Source organism: Corvus hawaiiensis, chromosome 15, assembly GCF_020740725.1.
Source record: "Corvus hawaiiensis isolate bCorHaw1 chromosome 15, bCorHaw1.pri.cur, whole genome shotgun sequence".
NCBI lineage: Eukaryota > Metazoa > Chordata > Aves > Passeriformes > Corvidae > Corvus > Corvus hawaiiensis.
The window spans coordinates 7,778,028-7,784,399 of NC_063227.1; positions in this window are offsets into that span (position 1 = coordinate 7,778,028).

A 6,372-nucleotide genomic window follows, 5' to 3' on the forward strand; every position below is an offset into this window, starting at 1 on the left:
ATTTGACCAACATTTACAGCTGGTTCGAGGTCCTGGTGCCTCTGTGTGCTGACAGAGGGATGTGAAACTTGTAGTAGGGAGTTATCTTTGTGGCTGAGCAATGGTACTTTTTTGCTTTGTTTAAATGGCTAAATTTGGTGACGATATACTCTTGAAATATCATGTCGAGTTACACAGTAGAGGCTTGTTTGACTTCTAAGTTCTTTGTAGTAAAGGACATGTCCTTCATCCTGCATGGTTCATACATCACCCCATCCTCAGGGAGAGCAGGGACAGAGGTGTCGTGGCTTGTGCAATCTCTTGTGTCTGGGGTTACTGAAGAGGTGACCAAGGAAAAGTTCAGTCCTACCCACTCCCTCACTCTCTGTGCCCAGGAAATGTGACAAAAGCAGTGTAACTGGAGACAGGAAAGGAATCGGGGAGGAGAGCACAGTTATGGTAAAGCAGGGGAGATAATGAGGAGGAAAGAAGAAGTAACTCGGAGATGGAGAGGGATCCCAAATAGGAGGGCAGAGCCTAATTATGGTCTGCATTTTCAGTCTGCGTGGGTTTAGATACAGGGATCTGAACTGCAGGATAGCTTCCATGGCTGTTGAGATCAGTGGGATAGCTGCTCTGAACATGGCATATGCCTAAAATGACAGGTAGTCTGAAAAATGAGGACTTGGAGCACTCATATTGTGCTTCTGAAATCATTGCATTTTTAATGATTTCAGCCTTAAGTTTTATGGCCTGTTCTCCATCTACCGAGTGAATGTAAGAGCATCTTCTTTCACAGCTGGATAGTAAAGATAAATCTCTGATGTTTATTGAGCATTAAAACTACAGTGAAAGCTCCATACAAAAAGCATTGAGGCAATTAATATTCCTGCTTTTCTCTGTGTGGAATGGAGTTCAGTGGTTTCCAGAAGACCTATATGTAAAAAGGTAATTGAAGTCTCCCCTTATGCATATCCACAACAGAGATGAATTCAGGAATTTTAATCCTGGCATGGCACAATTTGTAGGTAAGGTCTTTGGAGCCTTAGAATTACTTTAATATGCATTGTTAGACAAAAGTGGAATAAGTACTTTGAAAGAAACTGAATATGATCAAAAGCTTTTTTTCTAGAAATATCTGCATTTTAGTAGGAAGACTTCCACAGTGAGAGAAGGGTTTCTAACTCCTTTTTGCCAGTTATGGATACTACTGTTTAACTCTGCCACTGTCTGAGATGCTTGTGTACTATGTTTAGATGACTCATAATTGTTTAGATATTTGATAAATTGTCAGGATGGTAGCAGTTTAAAATGTGCATTGAATCTTGTTCTCTACCTCAAGCATGCAGGTCTGTGGAACATTGAGTCATTAATACTTTTTAGTGTGTGCATTTGTTCTATGCTGTAGCAGTGAAGTAACAGATCTAAGAATGCTATAATTCTTACTTGTCCTAATCAAAGATTAAAATCTGAAGGCTGTTAAGAAGCTGGATTTACGAACCATGATGTTGTTTACCTCATTGTCATTTTTTAGACACAGGCTGATTCTTGCAAGTTTTTGTTTCTAGAATCACCTCTCCAACTCTTGGTCACCTCTCTCCAAGAAGACATCCATCTTTTCATCTTAGTTCTAAGTTAATAATATGAAAGAAAATGTTAATGGTATGACCTGCCTGCATTCATTACATGGGCAGAGCTCTTGGTTGCATTCAGAGCTCTGCAAAAAGAGCACAAGGCTTTGCCTTTCACAGCAAAAGCTTTTATGTATGTGACTGAATAGAGCAAATTGCTATGAAATACCTGAATGCCCAGTTATGGAGTCACAACTGAGAGGTTAAATGCCAAATAATGACATTATTGATATAAGATGGAAGGATTCTCTTTAGTGGAAAGCCAGTGTTCAAACTACTTATCCAGATTTTTGGTGTTTTCTACCATATTGTTTCCCTTTGTATCCATTTTGGCGGTTTTTTCCCCTTCCTCTGTCAGCATCTTATTTTTCATCTTTATTCATCGTTGCTTTCTATGCTTTTCTCTAGCAACAGAAACATCTTTACTTGCAAGCTGATCCCATCTGTGCTCCTGCATTGTAAAGCTTCCCCCTGCTGTGGCACTGCATGTCTGATGGAGTTTCATACAACGGGTGGGAAGCTCCAGCCTTCCGGAGTGCCAGGATTTCACACCGCGGATCAGGCAGGCAGGGCACTGCCCACTGGGCATGGTTTTTAAAAAAAGAGAGGGTGGGCAGTTTTTCTTGTGTAAGAAAATGCAATAATACTGTAATCATTTGTCGCCTGACCGTTCACTGAAATGGAAGAGTGCTGAACTTTTAATTTAATTGGGTCTCTCATGCTTGCACTGCTTCCTGCTCATGAACCAGAATATATGCGGACTATAACTCAAATATACACTAAACTCTCCCTGCTGCAGTCTCATCCCTTGCAAATTAAGTAGGATCAGGACTCAAAAGAGATAACTAAGGAGTCCTATGTCCTGGAGGAAATTACCGTGAATTACAAAATGATGGTTTCTCTCTTAATAAAAAATGAACTAATGCTCCAGTGTGACACTATGGAACTTTTCAGTTTGTAAAGGTACTGTCTTTCAGGAAATATATATGTTAATCCAGCTGTCATGCATAAATTCTCATTTGGGACCTGATCTAATTCCCGTTGAAGTAGAGATGGACTCAATCTACTTAAATTTCTCCATGCAGTTTCACGGCTTTCCACTATCTTCATCTGTTGTATCACATTACTGTGTGTGGGTAGAGTTGCCACATTCCACCCATGACACAACTGTTTCAGTGGCAAGTGAAGTGCTACGTGCATATGGCACACGCAGGCTTTACACAAACCGTATGCCTTCAGACAGCTATCTGTGTAATTGAGGGACGTTAGAGAGGCTTCCTGAAGAAAAAGTCCATTTGCTACATTATTAGAAAATTTTGCAAACTTTGTTTATTATTGCCATGATCTTACTTTTGATATTTGAGGGACAGGATGAGTGATTTATTGCTTACCTTTCATAAATTAGTAAGTCAGATTGATTACTTTGAATAACAATAAAACGGTTGCATGAGGATTTTGGAATCAATCTCTTTAATTTTATTATTTACTGTGTCAAATCTTAGGCCCAAATTTTGCTTATTTAACAGTGAGCGACTTCATAAAATTACCAATTACAGTCATACATAGTCTTCTTTATGCTATGTGTTTCACATTTCCAAGATGTTGAATGTCCTCATTGCTGAATGTTTTATATAGCAGATTATTATTATTTCTATGAAGAATTTTGGCTAAGGGCAGTCTCTGTTGGGGCAAAAACCCTCCAGAGAATTTATAAAGTACACTTTAATCTTGAGGCTATTATAGGCCTACTATTCTTGGGGTTTTTTTCTTTCATGGTTGCAAAAAAAATTACAAACTGTCTGAATAAATTTAGCTGGTCGTTAAGTGTGGCTATTTCTATATTATCTGAATTGACAATATACTTTCCTTAGGACATTAGGTATGCAGAGAGAGGGGACAACATAGTATTGGGTGAAACACCAACACAGTCAGAATAATTTAATATGAAAACTCATCAGCCTCTCATGGAGCTACACATTAGATCACTTCCCTCCTGCATGGCTGGATCCATTGCTTTGGGACACACTGGAGTAGGATCACCTGGAGTAGTGTGGGCACATCTGTGTGTGTGAGCTGCTCACCGAAGGATGCCTCTGCACTCAGAGGAGGCTGCAGTACCTTGGGGCTCTAATTTCTTTTTGAAGGCTTTGAAGGCAGGCATTGGAGCTGAGGTAATGAAACTGGAAGAGGTTTGTTTCCAAGCGCTGGGAGACCTCAGTGAGCGGAAGGAACGCAGGGCATTAACTGCTGCGACGGGCGGGGTGTGACTCTGTCTGCAGCCATGCCAGCTAAAAGGCTGCACCACAGAGCAGCTTCTGCTCAGAAGAAGGGTGAAAATCATTGCCTGCTTCCCAGGTGACCACTGCAGGTGACAGGAAGAAAATTTGTCCATCGTTCACAGCTGGTGATTGGTGTAGTACATTAAGGGCTTTTCCACTACTTCCAAAATATTAGACACTTTGAATAAATGCCCCTGGGAGGGACAAAATGCCAAGTTGAACAAGCCACTGATCTGACCTGCTGTTGTTTCCTCTGTGTCCAGAATTTCTGGTCTGCAAGATTAAAAAGGGACAAAAATTTTTCAGATAAAAAAATCAAAATGTTTGAGCCTAATGCAGCAGGCTTAGGCTAAATCACGTTTCCCAAAGTGTGGCTTTCAATATCAAGCCTACTCCTGAGGAACTGGCAAATGCTCAACGAGCTCAACACGGAGACAACTGGCAGCCTGAGTCATTTTCGCATGTGATTGTTGAATGTGACAGATTGAGAATAGCAAGGAGTACGAGTTCATGCTATGAGAGTGAAGTAACCCAGCATCCGCTTGCTTGCTTGAGCCTACAGAGGGATGTGGAGTGCTGTGGCAGAGAAATGCCATCGAGGCTTTGGAAAAATGGGTTTAGCACACATGTTGTTTTCTTCCTTTGCTCATTTTTATTTCACCATAGAATGTTTCTTTCTTGTCTTCATGGCAGATGGAAAGTAAGAGAAAAACCCTTGACATGTTTGTAAAGCCTGGATTGACATTAACTTATTTGCCTTTTTATTTTTTCTCTGATTACCTTTTGCCTTTCTACTTGTAGATACTGTATTGGCCTTTTTATTCCTCAGTAGTTACTGCTCCAGAATGTTGGCTATACAGAAATGGTTTTGGATAAAACTGGGGTACAGTTGCTTATGGAAATGATCCCTTCCGAACCAACCTGGTGAGGTTTCCGTTCAGAACAAACTGCAACATGTTGGGGAAGTCCAGAGGAGTTACCAATGAAATATCTGCTGCAAACCAACCTTCTGTTGCAGTTGATCTGAGTATTATATCCGAGTCATTTATTAATTAAATTTAGCCACACTTTATTTTCACACATGTTTTTGGAAGAGGCAACTTCTTCCCAATTTCTTACTCAGAAATGTTTGACGTGTGGTCTCTGCCAGCACAGCTGAGCACTTCGGCTGTTCGGGACATGTCTGTAATGTGTTCTGCACTGAGCTGCTGTTGGAAGTTGGCTGCTCAGCTATGTAACATTGTATGTGAGAGATTAGTTCATTTAATCTTTGTAAAAAAATGTGCTTGATTAATTAGTTGTAGAGGTGTTCGAGGGTTTTGGATGAGAGACATCATGGACCAGTGACATGTTTCAAAAAGACTTTGAGATGAGTAACATTGATGCCCAGGGCCCTTGCAAAAAGAGAAGCCTCTGCACAGGTTGAGAAGGATAAAGGCAGATTTTTGATCTGTCCAGAATTTTTTTCCATATTTTTTCTCCTGTAAGAGAGAATGTGTAACCATGGGTTCAGGACATATGTGGTTCTGTTTACAACAATTAGAACCAAACCCTTTTTCTCCCTTAATTCTTTATTTGCCAAGACTTTGGGAAGATGCTTCCTGGGAGCCCTTTGGCTGCAGTGAATAGTGAGTATCTGGACTGACTCCACTGGTCTCCATCTTGTTCTACAATTAATTATAGGTAATACATTAACACCGATTGCTGCCTACTGCACCGGGCACGCTCTGTTTGCTCACCACAGCAACAGAAAAGGATTAAATGCATTCTTTGTGTTTGTGAGCTCTGAGCCGTTATTCTTGCCAGCCCGAGGTGATTTATTGCTTCAGATCTGAGTTGCCAGTCCCTGGTGGGGATGTGTGGAAGTGAAGTGACCTGTACAGAAATTGGTCTATTTAAACCCATATTTATTCGGTGAATCGTTTGCCTTAATGGCTGTTTGTGACAGCAGCTGCCTGTCAGAAATGTGCCAGTTGGTGATGAGGGACCCCAGGAGAGCACCCAGGATGTGGATTTCTGAAGCTGCCATTCCTGTCTTCTCCATCTTGGTACCTCCACGTCTGTCCATGGATCCAACACCACAAGAAACTGCACCAGCCTGGGCACCCTTCTGACATTTAACTGCATCTCCTAATTCTCTCCTTGATGCTGCTTTTTGTTCATGAGAACTCAACAAAATCCCTTCTCTCTTGGGTGACTGGTACCCCTGAGTACCAAGACTGGCCCTACATGGACTGAAGCTGCTCTCAGTGTCCTGGGGCCAGAGTGGGACTTGGGGAGAGACTGTGGGTGCCAGGCCCTGCTGGGGACCCTGCTCTTCCAAATAATGGACAGCAGGTGGTAGCACATGTTCATTTCATCACTTTTGGGGTTTTTTAAGAATTAGGCTTTGCAAAGCTTCATGTGATTTTCTAGAAAGAGAGAGGGTGGGAAGGCTGCTTCCAAAGAGGATGAGCACCTGGCTTGCTTCCAAGTTTTTCAGT